Source organism: Sus scrofa, chromosome 1, assembly GCF_000003025.6.
Source record: "Sus scrofa isolate TJ Tabasco breed Duroc chromosome 1, Sscrofa11.1, whole genome shotgun sequence".
Classification (NCBI taxonomy): Eukaryota; Metazoa; Chordata; class Mammalia; order Artiodactyla; family Suidae; genus Sus; species Sus scrofa.
The window spans coordinates 86,751,307-86,778,113 of NC_010443.5; the positions used below are offsets into that span (position 1 = coordinate 86,751,307).

At 37.6% G+C, this 26,807-nt stretch overlaps 1 long non-coding RNA gene across 1 annotated transcript in view; it reads right to left on the minus strand.

Annotated features, from left to right (window-relative positions):
• Window positions 1-25,901, minus strand: part of LOC110260718 — a 92,765-nt gene extending 66,864 nt beyond the window's left edge. The window contains exon 1 of the long non-coding RNA XR_002344062.1: window positions 25,153-25,901. This is a non-coding gene — a long non-coding RNA (uncharacterized LOC110260718). The remainder of the gene's footprint in view (window positions 1-25,152) is intronic.

Sequence of the window (26,807 nt, forward strand, 5' to 3'; positions counted from 1 at the left end):
GCCCGGGAATTTCTGCATTCTGGGTGCTTCCCCCAAAATTATATAAAATGAAATAAAATAGTAAATCAAGAGCTTATAAGAAAAAAAAGGAGTATGTATTTTGGCAATTATGGAGGAAAGCAGCATTTCTAAGCACATGTGAGGGTTTCTATATTCAGTTTGGCACAACTTAAGTAGCCTTAGATTTTTGATTTGCTGCCTTCATTCTGTCTTGGATTTTATGACTCAAAGCTTCAACTGAGCAGGCAGAGCAAGCGAAACCAAAGCAAAACCAAACCAAGATCAGAAGAAAATATGAAACAACTAATAAACAAATGGTTTTCTGATGGAAATTTAACTGTTAAATTCACAAAGAACCTCGCCTCCCACAACCTCAGAAACTTGATCCAAGTGGAAAGCATTTCCTAATTAAAAGTTTTAACCATACACCACAATTGAGGGACTAGTAAAGAAACTACTTAGAGTCAACAGTTTTCAAAAATATTCCATCCTTGCTTTATCTACCCCCTTTCATTTTTGTCTAAGTACCTGAAGCAAATCACAGCCCCATTTCATTTTACTCCTATATATACTTTAGCATGTATCTCTTAAAATTAAGGATTTTCTTTCATAACTACAGTTCCACATGGGCAAAGTTTTAAATGACAGTTTATCACTTAAAAATAAAGTTTTATACTCAGCTATAAAATAGAATAAAATAATGTCATTTGCAGCAATTTGATGGGCTTAGAGATGATCATACTAAATGAAGTAAGTCAAAGACAATATCATATGACATACATAGAATCTAAAAAAATGATAGAAATGAACTTATTTACAAAACAGAAATGGACTCACAGACTTCAAAAACAAATTTGCAGTTACCCCAAGGGGAAAGAGGTGGGGAGGCATAAACTAGGAGTTTAGGATTAATACACACACACTGCTATATAAAAAATACATTAACAACAAGGACCTACTGTATAGCACAGGGAACTATATTCAATATCTTATAATAGCCTATAGTGGAAAAGAATCTGAAAAAGGACATATATACATGTATTATCACACACATATATACATATATAAGCATACATATATTTGTGTATATAACTGAACCATTTTGCTGTATACCTGAAACTAACACAACCTTGTAAATTATGCTTCAATAAAAAATAAAAATAAAACTTGCACTGTAAACCGACTATAATGGAAAAAATAAAAATTATTAAAAAATAAAAATAAATAAAATAAAACTTGTATTCCTTGTTCATTTATATTCTGCATTGCAAAAACACATATAATATGAGACAAAGAGATAATGCTAAAAAGAAAATGAGGTTAAGGTAGCAAAATGAAGTCAGGAGCAAAAGTACTGAACAAGGAATATGGCTGGTGCAATCCTTTCAACCCAGTCCCTGCTTCACAGGGGTTAAAGCTGGAGGGAAACCCTGGCTAGTCACCAGAGGTGGAAGTTGTGCATGCAGAGGGGAAGAGCACGGCTCCCTGGAGAACACAGCTTTTCCTGATTGTCAGGTCTATGAGGACCTTTCTCTTGGGTATCTTTCTGAAGAAAGCAGTGTGAGAGTTATTGGGCCATAAGCTTCACAAAATCCTCCCCCAAAAATCCAAAAGAGGTTCTGTGCCCCTTCTGTGCCCTTGTTGCAAATGAAGGCATTAGCCCCAGTCCAGGTGGGTAGACCCTTCGTACCAGAAGCCAGAGCAGTGGGTTCTGTCTGCCTGGTGGCCACCATCCTAAGGTGCAGCCTCAAACCCATGCATGTCAGCTTAGCTTTTAATCTTCCTCAGGTGCTCATCTTCCCAATTCCCCCGAGAGTAAGACAGCCCTAATTTTAAAATCTTGAACCAGCTGTTATTACTTGTAAGTGCTGTTATCCAGAGCAAGTGATGTGGTACCTCAAGTGTCTTCCACACCCATCCCTCATTAGTGAATTTTGCCCAGCCCCTGGTTTCCATCACATAAGTGCCCCCCGCCCTGCACACCCACTCCTGCCCTGCCCTGTTGTTCAGGAAGGTTGCAAATGCCAAAAGCAATCAATCTATGAAGCAAATCAATGTGTACAGCCATCAGGGGGAAGGACTGGCCCTGAGGCTACCTGCTATTTTTTCTTTTCTTTTTTTCCCTTCCTTCATTCCTTCCTTCCTTCCTTCCTTGCTTCCTCCCTCCCTCCCTCCCTCCCTCCCTCCTTCCTTCCTTCCTTCCTTCCTTCCTTCCTTCCCTTTCTTTTCTTTCTTTCTTTCAAAGATCTGCTGAGCTCTTTCTTTGGAACTAATGACCAGACCAGAATACCCATGCACTAAAGGAGCTGTCTCGCTCTAGCTTAACAAAACAAAACAAAATGAAACCAAACCAAATCAAACCAAACAAAAAAAACCCTTTCACTTGAGGCTAGCTTTGCAGAGTTTCCAGGCTGCAGGAACAGCTTGCGGCGGCAGTCCTGCTCCGTCACCCTGGTAACCTGAGGCTCTGCATCCTCTCACCTGCAGCCACGGGGGGCACTGATCCTACAGAAGCGCTCTGGTTCCCCAACATTCTGCTACTCACCATCAATATCTTTACCGAGGGTGCAAAATGCAATTTCTTTGTGTCCTTAGTGTGTGTGACATAGCTCGTCATGCTTTTAAAGATTTCCTCCTGGCTTCTGCTGACAGCCTTTGCTTGCTTCCTGCAGTCTTGTGCACCACACGGCTAAATAAACCTGTTTGACGCTGCCATCTCTCAGGAATCCACCCAGAAAACATACCAAAATCATATATTTCAGTGAGCCGACACCAAGGAACAATGAGGAAAAATAATCTCAATAGAGAGGAAGAAATCTGAATGCACAAATATTTTCTTGTCAAACTGAAAAAAAAAAAAAAAAGAAAGAAAAGAAAACAATGAAAATATTTGGGGAAATTTGAACGTACCTACAGTGGTGAATTGTGCCCTTATTTTCCTGGGTATAATATTTCTATTTTAAAACTGTCGCAACAGATCCAAACAACAAATGTCTTTGAAAATTCCATTTCATGGAAGCACCATTGTATGCATTTAAGCTTTTTCTTCCACTGAAAATTATTGCAAACAGCATGAAAAATGTCAGTGCAGGAAACAGAATAAAAATAATGAATGGTCTTTCAAAAGCAGAGGGGTAAAAATGTTTGTGAAATACTATGCTTAAATGACTAATGTTACTATTTAGGTAAAATTATTCCCTATAGGCCAGAAAATAAGTTAGATGCCTACAGAAAAACATGGAAAATAATAGTAGCATGGGAAATAAAGTTAGAGAAGTCAGTAGTATTTTTAGATCATTTTAGGCAATTGGCAGAGAGAATATCTAACAGTAGAATAAAATTTATTAATATCACCCAGAAACTAAAAAATGTTTATTTTTACAGTATTTTGTTGTTGTGGGTCTAAAATAGTCTAATTATCTTCATTTCCTATGTCACTTTGCAGAATTTTTTTTTTTTTTTTTTTTTTTTTTTTTGCTTTTTAGGGCTGCACTCAAGGAATATGGAGGTTCTCAGGCTAGGGGTTGAATCAGAGCTGTAGCTGCCAGCCCATACCATAGCCACAGCAACTCGGGATCCAAGCTGCATCTGCGACCTGCACCACAGCTCATGGCAACGCCGGATCCAGGGATCAAATCTGCGTCCTCATGGGTACTAGTCAGATTCGTTTCTGCTGCGCCACGAAGGGAACTCCTCACTTTGCAGAAATCTGAATTCTTATTCTTTTACACTCTCTTCCAGTTATATCTGTCCAACTTTCTTTTTAGATTTCTATTTATGATGAACAGTATTTTAAGTTTCCTAAATGCAGTCCTTTATTTTATCATTAAAAAGTCTAGCTGAATTCTACTTTCCTTTCTCCTTTAGACATTTGCTTTCCTAAATTCCAGAACAACAGGCGTCTCACAGTTGCCTCACCATTACCGCATTTTCATTGAAGGCCCCTTATTAGCACTGTTTTCAGAACCCAGGTGGGTACAAAGCCATATAATTAAGGGACTCACAAACTTTTTAAGACTTTGAGTCTAACCTGCAGACACTTGCCTGGAGGAGGTGAAGTTCAAGCTCCCTATTACAGAACAGGAGTGACTTAGGTGTGATAAAGAGAAGAGGTGCTTCCAAATGGAAAGCATGAGATATAAACCTCTCAGTGGCAGAGGGGAAACTTGAGTCTGAGAGGCGTGCCTGGCGGAGAGAGGGGTAGAGGCAATTTTTCTTTGCGTAGGTTGTAAAAGGCATACTACTGACAAAGTCCAGTGCGAGTTCTGGGAGGTGTTTGATATGCCCTTTTTATTTCCACTGGGGGAAAGCATAGGCGATGCACCCACTCAATTCCGCACCAAACCACACCAGTAGAAACAGGCACCCAAGATCAGGACACACAAGGAACCCCTCGAGGACAGCTCTGGGCATGATTAAAGTGTTTGGGAATGAAATGTTCCACACCACTTTAGATGTAATGTTGCATTGACGACCCAACTCTTCCAAGGCAGAGAGCCCCTCTGGAACCCATCAGCATCTTCATCTACCATCTCTGACTTTTTTTCCATCCTAATTAAGGGCCTCCAAGTCTTAATTGCCTAAATCTCTCTGGGGAAGTCTCAATACACAAATCACAGATTGGCTTGTTTGTGGTGGGACAAAATTACTGTTTTTAGTTTTAAATTCCCCTCTAAATACCTATAAGAATCTGTGCTTGGGGTCATTCTTTCTGTAAAGTAGGAGCATATTACAGGAGGGGAGATTCTCAATGACCCAATCCACCTGTAGACTCACTGCAGATACAAGGCACCAAGCTTTACCATCAGATTCCAAGATTGGAATAAAGAGAGGGATGAGGATTAGGGAGAAGGCTTTCATTCACTATTTGATACCCTAATCTGCAGTAATAAATGAGGGTAAATATTCACTCTATCTTAAAAATTAAGCCCTGAATCCTTCATATTCTTTTTTCCCCAGCTTTGTTGAGATAATAATTGACAGATAACATTGTATAAATTTAAAGTATACAATGTCACCCCAGGCATATATCCAGACAAAACTATAATTCAAAAAGATACATGCACCTCCTATGTTCATAGCAGCACTATTCACAATAGCCAAGATAAGGAAACAATTTAAATATCCATCGACAGATGAGTGGATTAAGAAGATGTGGTAGACATACACAATGGAATACTACTCAGCCATAAAAAAAGAATGAAATAATGCCATTTGCAGCAACATGGATGCAACTAGAGATTCTCATACTAAGTGAAGTAAGTTAAAGACAAATATCATATGATATCACTTGTAGGTGGAAATCTAGAAAAAGATACAAATGAAATTATTACCAAGCAGAAACTGACTCACTGACACAGAAGACAAACTTATGGTTACCAAAGGGGGAAGGGGTAGAGGGATAGATTCAGAGTTTGGGATTAACATTTGCACACTACTATACATAAAACAGATAACAAGCAAGGGCACAGGGAACTATAGTCAATATCTTATATTTATTGATAACTAAATTGTATTAATGATAACTATATTCATTATCTATAATGGAAAGGAATCTGAAAAAGGGAGTTCCTGTTGTGGCTCAGCAGGTCAGCAGCCTGACTAGTATCCATGAGGATACAGATTTGATCCCTGGCCTTGCTCAGTGGGTTAAGGATCTGGTGTTGCCATGAGCTGTGGCGTAGGTCGCAGACACAGCTTAGATCTGGTATTACTGTTTGTGTTGTAGGCTGGCAGCTGCAGCTCTGATTCTACCTCTAACCTGGAAACTTCCAGATGCTGAAATGTGGCCCTATAAAAAGAAAAAAAAAGAATCTGAAAAAGAATATATATATATATGTATGTATGTATTTAACTGAATCACTTTGCTGTATACCTGAAACTAACACAACATTGTAAATCAGCTATTCAATAAAAATTTTTTAAAAAGTATATAATGTGCTCATTTGATACATATATATTGCAAAATGTTTACCACAATAAGGTTAGTTAACATATAATTGACCTACAGAATTACCATGTTATTGTTGTTGTTATGGTGAGAAATTTAAAGCTGCACTCTCATAGCAACTTTCGAATATACAGTATTGTTATTCCTAGTCACCATGCTGTATATTAGATCTCCCAAACTTATTCATTTTATAACTTAAAGTTTGTACCCACTGATCAACATCTCTCTATTTCCGCCACTGCCCCTCAGCCTCTGGTAAATTTCACTCTACTCTTTGTTTCTATGAAATTGATAAGATTCCACATATAAATCAGATCATATGGTATTTGTTTTTTTCTGCACATAGCACAGTACCTTCAAGGTTCATCTGTGTTGTTGCAAAATGGCAGAATTTTCTTCTTTTTTATGAATAATACTCCATTTATTTATTTATGTGAATAAATTTTCATGTATCTCACATTTTCTTTACCTACTCATCTGTTGATGGACACAAGTTGTTTCCATATCTCAGCTATTGTGAATAGGGCTGTTATGAACATAAGGGTGCAGAAATCTCTTTGAGACAGTGATTTCATTTTCCTTAGGTATATACCTAGAAGTTGGAACTTAACTGCTGAATCACATGGTGCTCTATTTTTAATTTTTTGAGGAAATTCCATATTGTAGTCCATCATTGCTGCACCAATTTGCATTCCTACCAACAGTGCATCAAAGTTCCCTTTTTTCCACATCCTCTTCAGCATTTGTTATCTCTTATCTTTTTCATAATAGCTATTCTAACAAGTGTGAGGTGATATGTCATGGTTTTGACTCATATTTCCCATTTCCCTGATTAGTGATGTTGAGCACCTTTTCATATACTTAACTACTTTTAATGTTCTTTAGAAAAATGCCTATTCAAGTCCTCTGCCCATTTTTATTTTTTTCTGCTAGTATTGAGTTCTTTATATATTTTTGATATTAACCCCTTATCAGATATATGGTTAGCAAGTATATTCTCCTATTCTGTATGTAGATTGCCTTTTCATTTTATTGATTATTTCTTTCACTATGCAGAAATCTGTAGTTTGATATATATTCTTACATGATGATTGTTGTTGTTGCTTCTGATATTGGTGCCATGTTAAAAAATCATTTCTTTTTCTTTTTTTTTTTTCTTTTTAGGGATGCACCCACAGCATGTGGAGGTTCCCAGGCTAGGGGTCTAATCGGAGCTGTAGCTGCTGGCCTATACCACAGCCACAGCAACGCCAGATCCGAGCTGCGTCTTTGATCTACACCACAGCTCATGGCAAAGCCGGATCTTAACCCACTGAGTGAGGCCAGGGATCGAACCCACAACCTCACGGTTCCTAGTTGGATTTGTTTCTGCTGCTTCATGACAGGAACTCCTAAAAAATAATTTCAATGACTGATGTCAAAGAGTTTTTCTCCTATGTTTTCTTCTGAGTTTTGTGGGTTTTGTTCTTACAACTAAGTACTTAATACATTTTGAGTTAATTTTTGAGTAATATAAGATAGGGGTCCAATTTAAATCCTTGCATGTGAATATCTAGTTTTCCAAACACCATTTATTGAAGAGACTATCCTTTTCCTATTGGTTATTCTTGACTCTATTGTCAAACATAGACCATATATGTGTGGGTTTATTTATGGACTCTCTATTCTGTTCCATTTGTTTATGTATCTGTTTTTATGCCAGTACCATACAATTTTGTTTTAGTTTTAGTTTTTGTTTTTTGCTTTTTAGGGCCTCATCTGCAGCATATGGAAGTTCCCAGGCTAGGGGTTGAATTGGAGCTACAGCTGCAGCTGCCAGCCTATGCCACAGTCACAGCAAAGCCATATCTGAGGAGTTTCTGTGACCTACACCACAGCTCATGCCAATGCTGGATCCTTAACCCATTGAGCGAGGCCAGGGATTGAACCTGCCTCCTCATGGTTACTAGTTGGGTTTGTGACCACTGAGACACAATGGGAACTCCAGTACCATACAGTTTTGATTACTATAGCTTTGTAATATAGTTTTTGGTCAGGAAGTGTGATGCCTCCAGCTGTGTTCTTTCTCAAGGTTTCTTTGGCTATTTGAGATCTTTTGTTGTTCCATATAAATTTTAGGATTTTTTCTACTTCTGTGAAAAAAATGCCATTGGAATTTTGATAAGGATTGCATTGAATCTATGAATGGCTTTGGGTAGTATGATTATTTAAAAAATATTAGCTCTTATGATCCACTAACATGTTGATCTTTCCATTTTTATGTCTTTAATTTCTTTTATCAATGTCTAATAGTTTTGGTGGGTGTATATATCTTTCATTTCCTGGTTAAATATATTCCCAAATACCTTGTCCTTTCTCATGCTATTGTAAATGGGATCTTTTTATTTCTTTTTCAAATAGTTCATTGTTAACATATAGAAATGCAACTAATTTTTGTATGCTGATTTTCTATCCTGAAATTTTATTAAATTAATAGATCTAATAGGTCTAAATTTATTTATTAGGTCTCTTTCAATGGAATCTTTAGAATTTTCTATATACAAGATAATGTCATCAGCAAACAGATAATTTCTTCCTTTCTGATTTACATGGAAATTCTTTATTTCTTTTTCTTGTCTTATTACTCTGGCTAGGACTTCTGTACCACACTGAATAGGAGTAGTGAGGATGGGAACCCCTGTCTTGTTCCTGACCTTAGAAGGAAAGTTTTCAACTTTTCACCATTGATTATGATGTTAGGTATGGGCTTGTTATATATAACGTTTTTTATGTTGAGGCATGTTCTCTCTATACCAATTTGTTGAGCATTTTTTAATTATGAAAGGATGTTGCATTATTGTCGAATGCTTTGTCTGCATCTATTCAGATGATCATGATTTTATCCTTTATTTTGTTAATGTGGTATACCATATTCATTGATTCACACATATTAAACCATTCTTGCATCGTGGGGATTAATCTTGCTTGATCATGGTCAATGACCCTTTTAATGTACTGTTGAATGTGGTTGCTAATATTTTTGTTGAGAATTTTTGTGTCCATATTCATCAGGCATATTGGCCTGTAGTTTTCTTTTCTCTTAGTATCCTTATCTGACTTTGGTATCAGGGTAATGCTGGCCTTGTAAAATAAACTTGGGTGTGTTTCCTCCTCAGTGATTTCTGAAAGAGTTTGAGAAGAATTGGCATTAATTTTTCTTTAACTTTTTGGTAGAATTTGTGTATGAAGCATCTGGTCCTGAGTGTTACTCTTTTGGGAGGTTTTTTTTTTTTTTAATTTTCATTACTGATCCAGTCTCCTTACTTGTTATTGTTCTGTTCAATTTTTCTATTTCTTCATAATTCAGACATGGTAGGTTTTATGTTTTTAGGTATTTACTAATTCCTAGAGATTTTTATATGCTGTTTCCATTTTGGTTTGTTTCAGTATATGTTTTGATTTCCCTTTTAATTTCATGTTTGGCTCATTGGCTTTTCAGGAATGTGCTGTTTAATTTCCACATTAAGTTAACTCTTGAACAATGTTGGGGTTAGAGATGCTGACCCACCCATCCAGTTAAAGATTCAACTATAATTTTTGATTTTCCAAAACAACTACTAATAGCCTACTGTGAATCAGAAGGCTTACTGATAACATGAATAGTTGATTAACACATAACTTGTATGTTTTATGTATCATGTACTCTATTCTCACAATAAAGTAAGCTAGAGAACAGAAAATGTAAATAAGACAATTGTAAGGAAGAAAAAACATTTACAATACAGTACTGAATTTATTGATAGTATAAGTTTACATTGTCTGTTTATAAAATGAATTACCTGTCATTCACCTTGAAGTATCTACATCATATTGTTTTATATGGTACAAATAGATGTTATATATATTACTAACACCAGACATGAAAAATGAAAAGAATGTGAAAAAGAAATTCATAATCACTTATAGGTATAATAATTCATTCACTGATAGTGAAGAAGCATCAGTATGATTGCCTTATGATAGCCTGGTATAATTGATATGATTGCTTCATGGTAGCCTTGTCTATTTGCTAATGAATGAATCATTATCAAAGTTTAAAGGCATAGAGAATTACAGTCATATTCATAATACAGTATTAGAAAAATTGTTATATTAAAAAAACATTCATGTGTGATAATAGGCTGATTCATAGTTGTTCCAATTATAAGAGAGGCATACTTATGGTAATGCAATTCTTTGGAAGATAGTAAAACTTACAATAATTTTATATTAAATATTACTCATTTTATGCTTATGTAATGATAGACTATGCACTTTATTTATTTATTTTTTTGTCTTTTTGCCTTTTCTAGGGCCACTCCCACTGCACATGGAGGCTCCCAGGCTACGGGTCTAATTGGAGCTGTAGCCACCAGCCTACACCACAGCCACAGCAATGCCAGATCCAAGCCATGTCTGCAACCTACACCACAGCTCACAGCAACGCTGGATCCTTAATCCACTGAGCAAGGTCAGGGATCGAACCTGTGACCTCATGGTTCCTAGTCAGATTCGTTAACCACTGAGCCACGACGAGGACTCCACGATAGGCTATGCACTGTAATACAAGTCTTGTACACAATGTTCTACAGGATGATACTTAGGCAATGATGATAATGATGACACAAACATGTCTCATACAGCTCTTGTCATACAGTTATTAGATTTGCACATAAAGAACTCACAAACATACACAACAGATAAGTTTATTAATTGTATGGCATGACAATTATTTACTATTCACTAAGTGGAAGTAGATCACCTAAAGTTTGTCTTCACATTAAGTAGGCTGAGGATGAGGAAGAGCAGGGGTTGGTTCTGCTGTCGTAGGAGTGGCAGAGGTGGAAGAGTTGGGGGAGGTAGAATGGGAGTAACACTTGTATTAAGGAAATACATCATAATTTCTTTCTGACTTTTTTTTTTGCTTTTTTATTTCTTTAAAAATATTTCTATATGCTACCAATTTTTCTTCGACCATTTGCTTTGTATTCAGTGCCTGTATCATAGAAGGGTTCATGTCGCAAGAGAAGCCAAAAGCATTCTTGAATAATCAGAACTCTTTTGCCCAGGTTATCTTATGTCAGTTTGCTATCTGGCACTGCTTCTTCTAAGTTTTCCTCATTGTCTGGTTCTGGTTCAGAAGCTCTCATCTACATCAAGTCCTTTTCTACTAAATCCTCTGGGGTCTATTAGCCTTTAATTTCTCCAAGATCCATAACTTGGAATCCTTCACCCTCTACTGTTTTTCCATATCCACAGTCTTTTTTATGGTTTCCTTGGTTGGCTCTGTTGTAAATCCTGTGAAGTCATTCACAGCATCTAGACACATTGATTGTTTGGGTCTTTATGGCTTTCACGGCCTTTTCTATAACAATAAGAGCATCTTCAATTGTGTAAACCTTCCAGATTTTCATGATATCTCTATTGGAATTTTCTTCCACAGTGTTGAGCAGTCATTTCCCCAGAGTACCATGTGTAATAAGCCTTAAAAGTCTGTATGATCCCCTGATTTAGAGGCTGAATTAGACCTTGTGTTTGGAGGCAAGCAGACAATTTTGACACATTTGGTGTTGAACTCATGTGGTTCTGAGTGCCCAGGGGCATTGTCCAATATCATAAGAACTCAAAATGCAGTCTCTTACTGCCAAGGTACTTCCTGACATCAGGGTCAAATCATCCAGAAAAAGGGTTTTTGTTGTCTAGGCCTTTTTGTACAAACAAAAGATCAGCATTTTCTATGCAAGGCTCAAGGAATAGCAACTTTACAGATAAGGGCAGTCCTGATCATAAATCCAACTGCATTTGCACAAAACGGTAGAGTTAGACTTTCCCTTCCTGCCTTAAATCATGGTTCCTGCTTCTCTTCCTTACAAATAAATGTCCTTTGTATCATTATTTTTCCAGAATAAGCCTCTTTCATCTGCATTAAAAACCTATTCAGGCAGATATCCTTTCTCCTTGGTGATTTTTCTTTCTTTTTTCTTTTTTTTATCATATATATATATTTTTTTTCTACTGTACAGCGTGGTGACCCAGTTACACATACATATATACATTCTTTTTTCTCACATTAAGTGTTCCATCATAAGTGACTAGACAGAGTTCCCAGGGCTACACAGCAGGATCTCATTGCTAATCCATCCCGAAGTGTATATTCTGCATCTATTTACCCCAAGCTCCCAGTCCCTCCCAGTCCCTCCCATTCCCTTCCCTTCCCCCTTGGCAACCACAAGTCTATACTCTAAGTCCATGATTTTCTTTTCTTTGGAAAGTTTTCTTTGTGCCGTATATTAGATTCCAGATACAAGTGATATCATATGGTATTTGTCTTTCTTCTGACTTACTTCACTCAGGATGAGAGTCTCTAGTTCCATCCATGTTGCTGCACATGGCATTATTTTGTTCTTTTTTATGGCTGAGTAACATTCCCAGTGATTTTTCTTAATGGTGTCTAGGAATTTGCCTGCTGCCTATTGATAAGCAGAAGTTGCTCCTCTTGTTGTCTTTATATTCTTATGCCAAAACTTTCCTAAAATTATCAAGCCATCTTTTTTGGAGGGGGGCATGCTTACCTGCAGAAATTCCCAGGCTAGGGATTGAACCTGAGCCACAGCAGTGACAGTGCTGAATCCTTAGGACACCAGGGAATTCCTATCAAACCATTTTTTCTGGCATTAAATTCTCCAGTTTTAGATCTTTCACCTTCCTTTTGCTTTAAGTCGTCATGTAATGACTTTGCGTTTTCTTGAATCATGTTAGAGTCTATGCCTTTCTTACAGCAATCCTGTACCCACATAAAAACTGCATTTTCAAAATGAGATGAAAAGGTGCTTCACAAAAAGTGCAAGGTTTTCACGCCTACTGGCATAGCTGAAGTGACAGCTTCATAAATTTCACTTTCTTTTTAAAAAATTGGTCCTTATGCTGGATTCACTTATCTTGAAATAGTGGGCAACTGCACCTACGGATTCCAATCTATGGTAGATGTCAAGCAATTAAAATTTTTCTTGGAATGTTGAAATTTTGCTTCTTGGGTGCACTTTGAGCATCACCATATGGATCCCATATTGTTACTCAAGGTTTAAAATATTGCACTAAACATGGTGAAAGCATGCGAGCATGATGACACATCACTTTTTACAGCGATATGCAATTTACTGGAAAGACAAACTACTCATGTGGAGGTGATTAGCTACACACAATATTTTTAGCATATACTTGCCACACTTAAGCTCAACACAATTTCTAGAAAGAGGTGGCTATGAAATAATTACAGTAGGACAATATATATAAAAAAAAAAAAAAAAAAAAAAAAAAAAAAAAAAAAAAAAAAAAAAAAAAAAAAAAAAAAAAAAAAAATTTGAAAAAAAAAAAAAAAAAAAAAAAAAAATAAAATATATATAATTAATTTTATGCAGTTATTATTTAATTCTGATCTCTAAATTTGTTTATGGCTCTCTTGAATGTAAATAGTATCATGTATGGTTTGTAAGTGTTAGTGTGCAATAGTTTAGATAAATTTTGACTTTTTATAATAGATTTACATATATTTTATGGTAGTGTATACCTATATTTTATGCATTTATGACATACCTTCTTATTAAATTTTTTTGCTATTATTTCTAGGCTATACAGTGCATCTGTTTTTTCAAATTGTAACAAATCTCCAAGAATTTTTCAATATATTTATTTTAAAAATCCACATATAAGAAGACTCATTCAGTTCTAACCTGTGTTTTTCAATGTCAACTGCATTTGTGAATTTTCAGCTTTTCCCCATTATTAATTTCTAGTTTCATCCCTTTCTGGTTGAAAAAAATACTTGGTATAATTTCAATGTTTTGAATTTTTCTGAGAATTGTTTTATGACCTAACATGTGATCTACACAATGTTGTTCAAATCTATTTTTTTCCTTACTGATTTTCTGTCTGGATTAGCTATTATTGAAAGTAGGGTATAGGAGTCCCCTTCTATTACTGTCTATTTCTTCTTTCGGAACTGTTAGATTTGCTCAATACATGTATTCTTATGTTTGGTACATATATATTTACAATTGTTATATCCTCTTGATTAATTGACCCCTTTATCATTATATAATGATCTTTTTAATCTCTTGCTCCAGGTTTTCACTGAAAGCCCATTTTGTCTGAATATAGTTACCCTGCTCTCTTTAGGTTTTCATTTGCATGGAATATATTTTCCCATTTATTCACATTGAGTCTGTGTGTGTTTTTGAAGCTGAAGTCAGTCTGTTGTAGGCAGCATATAGCTGGGTCTTTAAAAAAAAATCCATTCATTCACACTATGCCATTTTATTGGAGAATTTTATCCATTTACATTTAAAGTAATTATTACTAGTTAAGGAATTATAATTGCCATCTTTCCAATTCTTTTTTTTTTTTTTTTTTTTTTGGCCACATCAGTGGCATGTGCAAGTTCTCAGGCCAAGGATTGAATCCAAGCCACATCAGTGGCAAAGCTGGATCCTTAACCCAATGCATCACCAGGGAAACCCACAGTCACTTTTTTTTTTTTTTGGCTGTTGTGTAGTTTGGTTGTTCCTTTCTTCCATTCTTACTGTCTTCCTTCATGAAATTATGATTTTCGGAGTGGTACGATATGATTCTTTTATCTTGTATGTATTTACTATAGGTTTTTGCTTTGTGTTTACCTTGTGGCTTACTTGAAACCTCTTAACACATGCAACAGTCTTTTAAAACTGATAAGAATTAAACTTTAGTCACACACAAAAACACTTCCCTTTTATCCCTGCTCCATGCATTTTATGTTTTTGATATCAAACTTCATATATTTCTATATTATGTATCATGTTAACAAATTATTGAGGCTATATATATATTCTTAATACTTTGTACTCCAATTTTTATACTAAAATTATTACTACACCACCATAAACATTATTACAGTAATCTGAATATGACTATATACTTAACTTTGCCAGTGTTTTTTTTCCCTTATATGTTTCATGTTAATAGTGAGGTGAGTGTCCTTTTGTTTAGCTTAAGAACTCCTATCAGCATTTCTTGTAAGGCAGGTTTAGTAGTGATAAACTCCCTCACCTCTTGTTTGTTTGGAAAAGTCTTTATCTTGGCTTCATTTCTGAAGGACAACTTTTATGAATGCAGTATTCTTTGTTGGCAGTTTTATCTTTCAATACATTGAATATCTTATTTTCTCTTGGCTTGCAGGATCTCTGCTGAGAAATCTTCAAATAGTCTTATGAAGAGGGGTTTCCTTGTATGAGAGATTTTATTTTCTTTTGCTATTTAAAAAACTATCTCTTTCTCTTTGAATTTAAGCAGTTTTATTGTGACATATCTTGGAGAAGGTCATTTTGGATTAAAATTTGGGGGTGACTTACTAGCTTCACCAACTTTGACGTCTAAATCTCTCCTTGGGTTTAGGAAGTTATCAGCCAGTATTTCTTCAAGATTTCTACCCCTTTCTTCCTTTCTTCTTCTCACTCTCCAATAACATGAAAATTATTTTTCTTAATGGTGTCCCATAAGAACTGAAAGTATATTCACTACTTATTTTTTTTCTCTGACTGGATAATTTCAAATGGTCTATCTTTGAACTTGGTGATTCTTTCTTCAGCCTGGCCTCCTCTGCTGTCAAGGCTTTCTATTGAATCCTTCAGTTTAGTCATTGTATTCGTCCACTCCAGAGTTTGATCATTTTTTATGTGTTCAACTTTTTTGGTTGAACTTTCCACTTTGTTCTGGTATTGTTTTCATGATGTCATTAAACTGTGTATGTGGATGCTCTTGCAGGTCCCTAAGCAACTTTAGAACAATTACTTGAACTCTCTGTTGGGAAATTCCTGTATCTCCATTTCTTTGGAAGATTACTATGTTCCTTTGGTAGAATCACGTTTCCCCGATTCTTCATGATCCTTGTAGCCTTGCACAGGTTGAAGAAGCAGAAAGCACTTCTAAACTTCCTGGACTGATTTTGGTAAGCTATGACTTTTACCTGTGGGTGGCCATGTTTGATCAGCCTGTGACTCCAGGTCTTATGGTTTGGGGCACTAAGTCCTAGGGTGTGTGGTGACACCAGGTCTTGGGGGCATGGTGACTCAGTGGCTCAGGCCTTGGGGGTCCACATCATCAACTACTAGTAAGCACTGCAGGGGATCTACAGATCCTACAGTGGTGGTTGGAATCCTCAGCAATGCCTGAGGTCCAGTGGCTAGGGACCAAGGTAATAAGCAGTAGTGGTCAGAGCTGGTGATGTGCACATACTTGGCTATGAGGGCTAGTTGCAGGTAGGTAGGGGATGATTGAAAACACATGTGTAGTGATGGGGCCAAGGCCAGCAATAAAGGCCAGAGCTAAGTGTAAGTACACTGGAGCTGTGGGCACTGTGGCTGTTGGTGTGTACTACTGTGGGTATGCACATGGCAGTGGAGACCAGTGGTGAGAAAATGCACAGCTGGAGGGGCTAGCCTTGAGTGCATACACAGCAATGGAGGTAAGTTGTGGGGTCTAGGCTGGCATCTTTTTTTTTTATTACTCAGATAAGTTTATCACATCTGTAGTTGTATAATGATCATAACAATCTAATTTCACAGGATTTCCATCCCACAGCCCAAGTACATCTTGTACTTGTACAGCTGCAGAGGCTTGGGCTGCCAGTGAGATTCCTGGGCTCTGGTAGGGGTGGGGGAGAGGAGTGAGCTGAGTGAGACTCAGGTGGCTGGTATCAGTTAACACGAATACCTGTAGGGTAAAACCTGGTGACATCTGCAGGGGGTTTCTGGCAGGTCTGCTGGCCACTGATTTCTTCAGTGGGGAAAGCTACTGATGTCATTTACAGACCAGGTCACTGGAAGCCTCAGTCTCTATCTTGGTCTGTGGCTGATGCTGGTAGCACCTGTTTTTCTTGTTTCTAGCCATCTGCATGTCTCAGTTTGGCCAGTCTCTGGTGGGGTGACACTGAAGTGGGACCTTCGTGCTGTGCCTGAAAGGCTGAGGACAAGCTGGTCACTCATCCTCCTCTTCCTTCCCCTGAAAAGAAAACTCTAGTTGGAGAGTTCCCTCTTGGTGCTAAGTAATGCCAACTCAGGGGATGGGGTGATGCAGGTGAAAGAAGCTATTCTTTTGTCAATATTGTGCTGTTATTCCCACGCTCTTTTATTCACTGCATTGCTAAAACTTCTTTTTTTTTTTAATTTTCCCACTGTACAGCAAAGGGGTCAGGTTATCCTTACATGTATACATTACAATTACATTTTTTCCCCCACCCTTTGTTCTGTTGCAACATGAGTATCTAGACATAGTTCTCAATGCTGTTCAGCAGGATCTCCTTGTAAATCTATTCTAAGTTGTGTCTGATAAGCCTTCAGAACTTAGACTTCAGAACTCTCCTGGAACTGTTTTTGTTCAGGGTTACCTGTCTAATTGCTGACCTTATAAGGGGTCAGAGGCTGGGATTTCCATTTTGGGAAGGACAGAGTCTTTTCACGTAGAATCCAATACCCAGAAGGCGTCAGTGTTTTCAGTGTCTGCAGAGTTTGGTGAGTAGCCTGGAAAATCAGTTGTTCCAAGGAGCACAGTCTAGGTCCTTGTCACCGAAAACGTATCTTCCTTAAAGTCCAGAACCACAGCTCCAGCTGCTTCACCAACAGTAAATAATTATCTCCCTTCTGGCACAGCTGGAGGTCTGTCTGTAGAACTGCTTGTCTCACAGAGATATCTTGATCAGTTTTTCTGCCATTTTTTTCCCCCAGTAAGCCAATAATAAGGATATTTACATCTTGGTTAAAATGAATAGCAAGGCATAGGACTGTTATTTTAAATTCAGGGCACTGTTCCAGAAATGTGGGAATTATGAGTGATTCTCTTGAGGAGGGATTTCCAAGTATCGCAGGTATCATTGGGATGTCAGCTACATAGCCCAGTCATATTTCTGGTTGTAATAGTAAGAAATTATATACCAATTCTTTTATTTCTTTTTTAATTTAAAAAATTAAAAAATTTTTATGGCTGTACGTGCAGCATATGGAAGTTACCAGGCCAGGGATTGAATCTGAGCCGCTGTGGCAATGCCTGGTCCTTTTAACCCTCTGTGTGGGCTGGAGATCAAACCCACACCTCCTCAGCAACCCAAGCCACTGCAGTTAGATTCTTAACTCACAGAACCATGACAGGAATTCCACACACCAACTCCTTTCAGAGTTGGCCTTGTAAGGACCCCACTTTTATAACCTACTATTTTGGGGAGCAGTCATTTAGAAAGAGATTGGTTTAAGATGCCCAAGAATGATTCAGTCAGAATAGTCTGTGTTTTAGTACCAGAGGTGTTTGAGCTGGGCAAAACTGTTGTATAATTCAGTCATCCTAATAATCCTTTATACATTTTTCCTGCTCTGTCTCTCTTCATGGTCACTGATGAAAATGTAATAAACACAGAGCCCTTAGCAATGAATGTGTCCCAGCTCCAGCTACTGCCTGAGCTTACTATTTAAAAACAGCTCATGATTCAGGCAGGTAGCTCACTGAATCTGTTTTCAGCTGCCTGTTTCTGTCGTGGGCCTTTCTCTGTCCTAGACACTGCAATCTAATCACTATGAAAAACATCCAATACAGTAAATGCCACTTTAATTATAAGCTTGCTCCAACTGGATTAGAATCAAAATAAGCATGCTTAAGACAAGAATTAGATCTGAAAGGCAAAATCAGGAATTGAGCCTCTGAGACAGGAGTCCATTTCTATTTCATGATTAAGTGATTTTCTTTTCTAATTCTTATTTTAATATTCTCATTTCCACCATAAACCTCATTTCCATCATCCAGTCCCATACATTGTTTCTCAAGTAGTTCGGTTTCCTTTTTACTTGCCTTTTATTTATCTTTCTCGCCTCACTTCAGGTTTATTGCCTCTCTCCCCTTCGGGGCACCCCAAGTTTGGGTGCAGATCTAAGTATTGCAATGAAGCCTTAGCAGCAGAGATTAGCAAGCAATTATGAACACTGGCTTTATGTATAATACCATGTCATCTGCATCTAATGACCATTTTACCTCTTCCCTTCTAATTTGGATATATTATATTTCTTTGTCTTGTCTGATTGCTGTGACTAGGACTTCCAGTACTATGTTGAATAGAAGAGGTGAGAGTGGACATCCTTGTCTCATTCTGGATTTTAGCAGGAAAACGTTCAGCTTTTCCCCATTGAGCATTATGTTGGCCGTGGGTGTGTCATCAGTAGCTTTTACGAACATTGACTTTAGAGTTAGACTTGGTCTCAAATTTTGACTCCAACATTTAGTAGTAGTGTAATTTGCACAAGGTATCTGTCTTCCTAAGCTTCACTTTCCTTGGTCATATAATAGGAAGAAATCACACTTCTACAGGGTAGTTTTTAGGGCAGATGAACTTACATAAGCAATGCCCTTGGCCAAGGGTCTGGCAAAGCAGTAATATCACCTGATAGATGTTATTTATTGATATGAGTAGGAGGATGTTCACCAGATCAGTGTGTAAATCTGGAATTAGGAAGAGTTCAAATTCCAGATCTGGCCCCTGAGAGTTGCAAGAGTGCAGGCAATTTGTTTAATTTCTCTCTGCTCAGTTGGCTCTTGGCAAAATAGGTATGAAAACATCTATCTTATAAGTGTCATTTCCAGGCACTGGGTTAGTTAATGCAAGCTCCTCTGAAAAGGTAAGTGTCAGGTTGTATTTGCATATAAGAATAAAGTGACCGTTGCATATCTTTCTCTGAAATACCCTGGTAATGAGAAAGAAATACAACTATCATCTTGTAAATGTTCCCAGGGACAGTAACTCTTGTTCCATCATCATGGCCATAAACAGCACTGTCTATTCAAATCATACAATTACAGACTTTTTTTTTTTTCTTTTTAGGGCCACACCTGTGGCATGTGGAAGTTCCTGGACTAGGGGTTGAATCAGAGCTATAGCTGCTGGCCTACATCATAGCCACAGCAATGTGGGATCTGAGCTGCATCTGCAACCTACACCACAGCTCATGGCAATGCTGATTCCTTAACCCACTGAGCGAGGCCAGGGATTGAACCTGCGTCCTCATAGATCCTAGTCAGGCTTGTTACTGCTGAACCATGAGAGAAACTGCTAGTTACAGACTTTTTACTTTAGGGGAGTTCCTTGTCATTAGAATGGGTAGAATTATGAACTAGTTTTCCCTGCCTTGCATTCATTCTGCAGATTCAGATTTCAGGAGGAGAGTGACCAGTGCAGCTGAACTGACATTGAGGCTGATCAAAAAACTCCAGAAACCACATTGGCCTATGGTTGATAATGCTGAAGAACCAAACACCTCAGCTGTTCTAAAAATGAGATATCTTTTTCTAGTCAGAGATAAAAATAACACCTAGGGACCAGTTTCATGATATAAGGATATTTAGAAGACAACACCTGAGCTATTTATTTTACTACTAGCAAAGGGCTTTGGGGTAGGTTGTACCGTTGTACCCAACTGCTTTACTGTTCTCTGTAAAGAGATGGCACTTCCTACCTGTCGACATCATGCCTCTTGTGACTTGATTTGACCAGGGAAGATGAGCAGCACACCACTTCCAAACAGGAACTTTAAGAGCCACTGGAAATTCTTTGCTCTTGGGAATTCCTTCCAAGAATCCTCTCCAATTTTGATTTGGGAAATCTACTCAATATTTTATGATAACCTATAGAAGAAAGGAATCTGAAAAAGAATAGATGTGTCTACATGTATAACTGAATCACTTTGCTGTACAGCAGAAATGATCACAACACTGTACATCAACTCTACTTCAATACAACTTTAAAAAATGAAGAAAAAAAAAAGATTCCCATATGTGGGACAGAAGTATGGTGATGGTCACTGGACTTGACTGACCTCTCCTTGGTGGTGTTGCAGGATAGGCAAAGTGTTGTCCAGCTTTTCACTTTAAGATGTAGGAACACGGAGCTCCTGTTGTGGCTCAGAGGAAACAAATCTGACTAGCGTCCATGAGGACTTAGGTTCGATCCCTGGCTTTGCTCAGTGGGTTACAGATCCAAAGCTGCTGTGAGCTGTGGTGTAGGTCGAAGGTGTGGCTCAGATCTGGCCTTGCTGTGACTGTGGCACGGGCTAGTGGCTATAGATCTGTTCAACCCCTGAGAATCTCCACATGACGCAGGTGCAGCACTACAAAAAAAGATGGAAAAAAAAAAAAAAGATGTAGGAACGTGCTGTCCTCAAGTTTGGTTTTCAGTCAATACCAAACATGCACACATCACATCCCTCATATATATTTATTTTTTCTAGATTGTTGAAATAAATTCCCCTGTCTTTTATCTTCTGTGAGATAATTGAACTTCTTCCTGCAGTTGGAAAATGTGATGCCAATGATACTGTAGTAAATGAAAGAACTTCATCAACTTCTAATTAGAAACTGAATCACTGTGTGGAGAGCATAATAAAATAGCCTGCTTCTAGTCATCTATGACAGCAACTGGTTCCTGGAGGAGTTATTGAAAGTATAAGATAAAAAAGTTCCCATTAAATTTATTTTTAAAATACCCCCCTAACTTCTGGACCAGCACTATCCAATAGGATTTTCTACAATGACAGAAGATTTCTACATCTGTGATGCCCCATGTGGTATCCATAGCTACCTGTGACTATGGGGCACTTGAAATATGTTAGCATGACTGAGGAGCTTAATCTTAAATTTAATTAATTTTCTTCTTTTTAGGGCCACACCTGCAACATATGCAAGTTCCCCAAGCTGGGGTCTAATCAGAGATGCAGCTGCTACCAGCCCAGTCCACAGCCACAGCAACACCAGATCTGAGCCACATCTGCGAACTACTCCAGAGCTTGTGGCAATGCTGGATCCTTAACCCATTCAGCAGAAGCCAGGGATCGAACCCACATCCTCATGGATACTAGTTGGGTTCTTAATACACTGAGCTACAACAGGAACTTCAAATTAATTTATGTTTAAATTTAAATTTGTTAGCTAACAGCTAACAAATTAGACAATATACCTTAGACCCTCCAATGGAAGAGTACATTTTTTTTTTTTTTTTTTTTGTGGCTGCTTCTGTGGCATGCAGAAGTTCCTGGGCCAGGGATCAAACTCATGCTACAGCAATGACCCAAGCCACAGCAGTGACAATGCTGGATCCTTAACCCTCTGAGCCACCAGGGAAATTCAAGAGCATCTTTTCCTAATAACCGAAGTACTCTTACATGTTACTTATCTAACACTAAGAGACTATATATATGTAGTTATCTCTTTACGCAAGTCCCAGACAACCTCACCCTTTTATGTTCAGACAGCCATATAATGTGGATTCGAGAAAATACTGTCTGTTCTGTTTCAGACTCATACTAGTCTCTTCAGTAGAGTTCTAATCTTGCATTATGGCACAAATGTTACAATTATTTCCCCTGGATAGTCCCAAGATACAGATGGCTATTACCAAATCCTAGAATCACAAGTCAAGGACATTCTTATTTAGTCCATTCATTGATTTAGAAAGAACCACTCCCAAATGAGGCTGACAATTCCCATATGTAATTGCAAATCTCTAGGCTTGAGCTCTTCATACTGGAAATTAGACTCCCAAATTCCTCAAACAACCAGATTTTAGTGTTCCCATCATTGAACTGAAAACTGAACTGTATTTCCATCTCAACGTGTAATTAAATAAGGGGTTTATGTCCCCCTGTTTTCATGGGATTCATCTCACTACAAAGACTTAATATTCAGGGAACTACTATAATTGTTAGGACCACGGGATTTGGAAAATAATAATTCATTTTTTTAAAAAGATACAGTGCAAATAGTATGCATTTATTTATTTGTCTGTCTGTTTATTTATTTATTTATTTATTTATCTTTGCTTTTTTAGGGCCGCACTCAGCATATGGAGGTTCCCAGGCTAGGGGTCAAATCAGAGCTACAGCTGCCAGCCTTTATCATAGCCACAGCAATGTGGGATCCCAGCCGCATCTTTGACCTACATCACAGCTCATGGCAACACTGGGCGAGGCCAGGGATAGAACCTGCATCCTCATGGATTCCAGTCGGATTCGTTTCTGCTGCACCACAAAAGGAACTCTGAAAATAATTCCTGACTGTGAGGATGTAACTATTTGGGAAGGCTGGAGGCCAGTGTTATTATTAAGCACACTGGACACTGACTCTTTTTTACAGCCTTCTTGATGGACTTTCTCAGGGGGTCGAAGCCAGGGAAATCCTTTCCAAGACTGCCCACATTGGTCACTGCTAAGAGAGGTTCTTTATCCTTGACCAATTAACTAAGACATTGGATCTATTCTTAATGAGAGTGTGGTGTGTTCTCTCCTCCTTAATTATATGGCATCAGAAAGGCCGGGCTCTGCTTCCTAGTGACAGCGTGAGAATTAAGTCATCTGTAGGACTTCACCTAGCAACAATTATCATGACCCCAGTAAATGATTATTGATGTTGTTCTGGTTTTATTGAATTCTAAAGTTAAAATATAACTGTACTCCAAGAACAAAAAAGATTCTAAGAAGAATAAGACCTTTCGGAATAAAAGTAAAAGACTCTTCAGCAGAAAAAGATGTCTACACCAAGCATATGACACCAAAATTACTCCCCTAATACAAAATTTTATAGCTTTCTATTTTAAAAAACAAAGCACGACGAGGTGACTAAATTAAAGACCTGCTCCCTTCTGCAGACAAGCTAGGCATGACCAACCATGACCTTTATTTATCTGAGAAAAGGAATGAGAGAATATAAAGAAGGGAAGCCTGGTTGCTTATGTGCCAGACTCTGCATTTCTCCCAGATTTTTTCTCCACTTTCCCTCACCCCAATTAGGGTGTGTTCATAAAGTTCCAAGACACCTACCCTATAAGCAGTGGGTCTCCCAGTAAGCTGCCAGTGTGGTTTTGGGGCTCCTCTCTGCAGATGAGCAGCAGAGGAGAGAGCTTGTCCTCATTCTTCCCATAATAGAGAAGCAACACCAGAAGGAGTAGCCTAGAATCCACAGGGTGACACACTGAGTCTGATTTTTTTTAACCTGGCAACTAAGTTGGATCATTTTGGACATGTATAAACTCTTTCAAACACTAACCTGAAAGATTTGATGAATTTTTCCAAAATGGTTGACCAGCCTCAGGACCTGACTTAAGCAAGGCAGAATTCAAACTTAAAACAAGAGAATATTAAAATATGGGAGCGGATATTTTACAATGTTCCCTGTAAACCAGCTATCAATCTCACATGGGTTCTAGCTAATGCAAAAGAGAGCAAATCATGATTTTTTTATTTCTTAACATATATACGTATACAGCAAGAATTAAAAAGGATGGATTTATCAGGAAAAAAGTTTACATATTTTTTGAGTCTTTCATCTCTAGGAAAAAATGTAAAACTCTGCAGCTAAAGCATCAGCTTGATTGCTTAATGATGGTTAACATTTAAGAATTTGCTCTGGGGGAAATAAAGTGGAAATTTAAATAGGGCTGAAACTTGCCATTGGTGTGGGTCTTCACTGTCTTTTTCCAAATGAGGGCACATGAGTGAAAGATAATGGGGAAGCTGCTTGGACTATATTAAGTTCAGTCAAATCCTTTTCCTTTTACTGACTGTGTAGATAACATGCTGCTTTAATTGCCTCGATGAATTTGTTTTTAAGCTGTTGGTCTTTAAAGAAAATTTAAAGTTTCCCTGTTTGGCACATATTCTTACAGTCTTTAGAGGCGAAATGTCTACATGTGCATAGAGACACAGAAATATATTTTATATTTACCAAACAGGACAGCAATTTATTCCAAGTTCCAGAGTCACCTCCTCTAAGAAAATATTTACTCTCTTCATTGCTGATAACATATACTCCTTCCTCCTTGCCAGATTATGTCCTGTCCTTTCCCTTTATTTCTAAACCTCAGCAAAGGTTCCACTAGCCCGTCAGATGAGTCTAATTACATTTTAGGGTACAGTCAAATGCTGGAAATAAACAAAAATAAGACAAGATCTCATGCATAACAACAATAGGAATCATCAGAGCAGTCATTTAAATAAGTGCTTTTAATCAAGCAACCGAAACATCATAATGCCAGAGTAGAATAGAATTTAAATTGAAATCAACATTCTATCCCATAAAAAAGCAGCCACAGCAGAGCGGGAGTGAAATCGACAAAGATACTTTTACTTTACCCGGTATAAACATCAGACTGTTTTTTCTCCCTAGGCTTGCTTTTCTCTCTTTGGCATGACAGTTCTGATTCTTCAGCCTCCCCACGAAGAAGAGAAAAATTCCCTTGAAGCTGAACTAAATTCATCAGCAAATGAAATTACATTCATTTGATAAAATGCTAAATGGAAAAAGGCAGGTTTATTTTAAGCCGTCAACAGGCTGTTTTAGTTAATCATGCACAGTGCGGAAGACAGGGTTTGGTTGCTAAGAAAATGGTTGGCATGTTTCCACGAAGATCCATGTGATGTGAAATGCATCTGCTCGTTTTAATGGAGAAATAGGAAAAAAATAAACAGTTCAGGGTATATTTGGTGAGTCACTTTGGAATGTGGAGCCAAAATCACTTATGTGTTGTCAGTTTATTTTATACCACATTATTGTTAGTCTTTTCTTATAATTCAAAAATTTTCATTATAATAGTGAGTTTTTGTTAGACAATTGATAGTCATTGTAGATAAATTGGAACATAGAAGAAAATTAAAATCTGTTATTGCACACACATCAACACCAGTACCAGTATCTATAATGCCTGATGTATATATAGTTGGGTCTCAATATTTATTTGCTGAATAGTATTAGTACAATTAATATATATTACAAAGATGGGATCATACGGTATATACTTTAATAAGTGCTTTTTGTTCATTAAGAGATTTAGCAGAATCATCTTCCTATGTTATTAAATATTCTTCTTTAGCATTATTTTCATAGTTTCATCATTCGCAGACACACATGTTGTTCTCTTGTAAGACTTCTAGAACAGCCAGGAACTACACACAAATATCTCTCTGCCTCAGGCTGGGACTATGGTGTGGATGAAATCTGAACACATTCAAGATTCTGCTTGGTTGTTACATTTATTTTTCTGGTTGTTGAGATAGTCATTGGAATCTCAGCTGTTCTGATTGTGTGAGATTTCACCATTTCCCACACCAGACACAGACCTCTACAACTTTGAGTCCATCAGCATCCAGGCATACTAACGTGAGAGAGACTAGTCAAAGATGGCAACCCGCTCAGCTCCCCGCTGCAGGCCATAGTGGTCCTCAGAGGGAAGGAACCATGGATGCTCATGTCCATAGCATCTTCAAGATGGCCATTGTGGACAAAGGGGACAGGCCAAAGGAACAGTATTAAATCACAATGTGGAAGAATATATAGGTTAATAAAGCTCTGGTTACATTTAGAATGGATAAGCAATAAGGTCCTACAGTATAGCACAGGGAACTATATCCAGTCTCTTGGAATACACCATGATGGAAGATAATATAAGAATATATATTATTTCATATTATATATGAAAGACTGGGTCACTTTGCTGCACATCAGAAATTGGCACATTGTAAATCAAGTATATTTTAATTAAAAAAAAATGAGAAAGCTCTGAATTAGGTGATCCAGAAGGCTGAGAAGGTCAAAGCAGAGAAATGAGAAGTACAGAAACATAGTTGATGACTCCTGAGAACTCACTTGAATCCATGTCTTCACTAAGGACAAAGTGAAAAAGAGAAAAATTCAAGGCAAAAACAATGACAGAGGGCAAACTAAAGACACTTGAAGATTCACTAAAATTATCAACTGGCTAAACAAGAACCAACCAGCTGAGAAGGAAAAA